Consider the following 4,395-nt stretch of genomic DNA (forward strand, 5'->3'; position numbering starts at 1 on the left):
GAACCCACAAATGCTGATGCTCAAAATACTCAACTAGTCTAAAGAAGGCCAGTTTTATTGCTTCATTAATCAGGACATCAGTTTTTAGCTATGCTAACATAATTGCAAAAGCATTTTCTAATGATCAATTATCCTTTTAAAATGATTAACTTGGATTAGCTAACACAACGTGCCATTGGAACACAGGAGAGATGGCTGCTGATATTGGGCCTCTGTAGGCCTATGTAGATATTCCATAAAAATCTGCAGTTTCCAGCTACAATAGACATTTACAACATTAACAATGTCCACACTGCATTTCTTATCAATTTGATGTTATTTTAATGGACAATGTTTTTTATTTTCTTTCAAAAACAAGGACATTTCTAAGTGACCCCAAACTTTTGAATGGTAGTGTATGTCAATGTTATTCTCAGAGGCAACCCGGAACATATCCCAGTCCGCGTGATCAAAACAATCTTGAAGCATGGATTCTGACTGGTCAGACCAGCGTTGAATAAACCTTAGCCTGTTTGAGTTTCTGCCTATAGGAAGGGACGGGCAGAATGGAGTCATGATCTGATTTGCCAAAGGGAGGACAGGGGAGGGCCTTGTAGCCATCCCGGAAGGGGGGTAGGGGGTAACAATGGTCGAGAGTTTTTGTAGCGCGAGTACTACAGGCAATGTGTTGATAGAACTTCGGTAGCATTTTCCTCAAATTAGATTTTTCCTGGCACCACTCCACCAGCGCCCTCAGTCAAAAGTTTGGAAACACCTACTCATTCAAGGATTCTTCTTTATTTTTACTATTTTCTACATTGTAGAATAATAGTGAAGACATCACAAGTATGAAATGACACATATGGAATCATGTAGTAAGCAAAAAAGTGTTAAACAAATCAAAATATATAAGTAGCCACCCTTTGTCTTGATGACAGCTTTGCATTCTCTCAACCAGCTTCACGAGTTAGTCACCTGGAATGCTTTTCCAACAGTCTTGAAGGAGTTCCCACATATGCTGAGCATTTGTTGGCTGCTTTTCCTTCACTCTGCGATCCAACTCATCCCAAACCATCTCAATTGGGTTGAGGTCGGGTGATTGTGGAGGCCAGGTCATCTGATACAGCACTCCATCGCTCTCCTTCTTGGTCAAATAGCCCGTACACAGCCTGGATGTGCATTTTGGGTCATTGTCCTGTTGAAAAACAAATGATAGTCCCACTAAGTGCAAACCAGACGGGATGGTGTATCGCTGCAGAATGCTGTGGTAGCCATGCTGGTTAAGTGTGCCTTGAATTCAAAATAAATCACAGACAGTATCACCAGCAAAGCACCATCACACCTCCTCTCCCATGGTTCACGGTGGGAACTATACATGCGGAGATAATTTGTTCACCTACTCTGAGTCTCACAAAAACACGGTGGTTGGAACCAAAAATCTCAAATTTGGACGACTCATCAGACCAAAGGACAAACTTCCACTGGTCTAATGTTCATTGCTCGCGTTTCTTGGCCAAAGCAAGTCTCTTTTTATAATTGGTGTCCTTTAATAGAAGTTTCTTTGCAGAAATTCGACCATGAAGTCCTGATTCACGTTCTCCTCTGGACAGTTGATGTTGAGATGTTACTTGAACTCTGTGAGTTGTAATCTGAAGTGTAGTTAATTGCCGATTTCTGAGGCTGGTAACTCTAATGAACTCTGCAGCAGAGGTAACTCTGGGTCTTCCAGTCCTGTGGCAGTCCTCATGAGAGCCAGTTTCATCATAGCGCTTGATGGTTTTTGCGACTGCACTTGAACATTTTTTAAAAGCTCTTGACATTTTCCGGATTGACTGACCTTCATGTCTTAAAGTAATGATGGACTGTCATTTCTATTTGCTTATTTGAGCTTTTCTTGCCATAATATGGACTTGGTCTTTTACCAAATAGGGCTATCTTCTGTATTCCACCCCTACCTTGTCATAACACAACTGAATGGCTCAAATACATTAAGAAGGAAAGAAATTCCACAAATTAACTTTTAACAAGGCACACCTGTTAATTGAAATGCATTCCAGGTGACTACCTCATGAAGCTGGTTGAGAAAATGCCAAGAGTGTACAAAGCTGTCATCAAGGCAAATGGTGGCTACTTTGAAGAATCTCAAATATAAAATCTATTTTGATTTGTTTAACACTTTTTTGGTTATCTATGATTCCATATGTGTTATTGCATAGTTTTGATGTCTTCACTATTATTCTACAATGTAGAAAATAGTAAAAATAAAAACTCGAATGAGTAGGTGTGTCCAAATTTTCGACTGTTACTGTACGTGTATGTGACCAATACAATTTGATTTCCTTTGATTTATTCTGGATATAATGACAAAACATTACATAGCCTAGTGGGCTTATTCACATTATGATCTAGTAATGAAATAACATGACAAATACATTTTGTTTTCCATGTTACAACTGCAATTTCAGACAATACAAGGGTTCTACTTGAACTTGAATTTGGAGCTCAGAAATTCAAGTACTGTAATTTGTATTGGTATTTATTATGGGTCCCCGTTAGCTGCTGCCAAGGCATCAGCTACTCTTCCTGAGTTCTGGCAAATTTTAAAACATTACAATACATTCATAACAGATTTCACAGCACACTAAGTGTGTGCCCTCAGGCCCCCACTCCATTATCACATATCTACAACACCAATCCATCTGTACCCTGTGTGTATAGTATGTATGTTACCGTGTGTGTTTGTATGCTTGTGCTTGTGTCTGTGCCTATGTTTATGTTGCTTCACAGTCTCCGGCTGTACCATAAGATGTATTTTTATGTTTTCTAAATCTGATTCTACTGCTTGCATTTGTTGAGTTGTGTGAGTGTCTGAGTTGTGTGCTGGTTGTTTAAACAGACAGCTCGGTGCTTTGAACATGTCAATACATCTCACAAATACAAATAGTGATGAAGTCAATCTCTCCTCCACTTGGAGCCAGGAGAGAATGACATGCATATTATTAATGTTATCTCTCTGTGTACATCCAAGGGCCAGTCGTGCTGCCCTGTTCTGAGCCAATTGCAATTTTCCTAAGTCCCTCTTTGTGGCACCTGACCACACGACTGAACAATAGTCCAGGTGCGACAAAACTAGGGACCTGCCTTGTTGATAGTTCTGTTAAGAAGGTATTATGGACAGACTTCTCCCCATCTTTGCTACTGTTGTATCAATATGTTTGACCATGACAGTTTACAATCCAGGATTACTCCAAGCAGTTTAGTCACCTCAACTTGCTCATTTTCCACATTAATTATTACAAGATTTAGTAGAGGTTTAGGGTTTAGTGAATTATTTGTCCCAAATACAATGCTTTTAGTTTTAGAAATATTTAGGACTAACTTATTCCTTGCCACCCATTCTGAAACTAACTGCAGCTCTTTGTTAAGTGTTGCAGTCATTTCAGTCACTGTAGTAGCTGACGTGTATAGTGTTGAGTCATCCGCATACATAGACACACTGGCTTTACTGAGAATTCCTGATTCTATGTTGGAGAGGCTTCCATTAAAGAACACCCTCTGTGTTCTGTTAGACAGGTAACTCTTTATCCACTATAAAGCAGGGGATGTAAAGTCATAACACATACATTTTTCGAGCAGCAGATCATGATCGATAATGTCAAAAGCTGCACTGAAGTCTAACAAAACAGCCCCAGCAATCCTTTTATCATCAATTTCTCTCAGCCAATCATGTAATTTGTGTAAGTGTTGTGCTTGTTGAATGTCCTTCCCTATAAGCGTGCTGAAAGTCTGTTTTCAATTTGTTTACTGTAAAATAGCATTGTATATGGTCAAACACAATTTTTTCCAAAACTTTACTAAGTGTTGGTAACAGGCTGATTAGTTGGCTGTTAGAAACAGTAAAGGGGGCCTTACTATTCTTAGGAAGCGGAATGACTTTTGCTTTGCTCCAATCCTGAGGGCACACACTTTCTAGTTGGCTTAAGTTGAAGAGATGGCAAATAGGAGTGGCAATATCGTCCCCTATTATCCTCAGTTGTTAGACCCCGGTGGCGTGTCAAACCTCAGCATCATCTTCACCTGACTCACTAGCAGTTTCAAACACAACCTCAGTTTCCGCTTTCTTCTTCACCTGACTCAGAGAAACTGGCCAATGTTCTCTCAACCCCATGTGCCCTGTTGCTTATGGTGCTTTCATATCAATTGGGAAGTAAAAAAAACAGGTCAAATCACGACATCAGTGATCTTCAGGTCGGATTTTTTTCCCCTTCGAGTTCCCAGTTGTTTTGAACGTTCTGAAATCTGAGATTTCCGAGTTCCGATTTCCCAGTTGTTTTGAATGCAGCATTAGGTCCTGTCTTGGTACGTCATTATTTACATCTTGTAACAGTATCTACCGGAACTTCCGCTAAAAACGGA

This window comes from Salmo trutta, chromosome 35, assembly GCF_901001165.1.
Source record: "Salmo trutta chromosome 35, fSalTru1.1, whole genome shotgun sequence".
NCBI lineage: Eukaryota > Metazoa > Chordata > Actinopteri > Salmoniformes > Salmonidae > Salmo > Salmo trutta.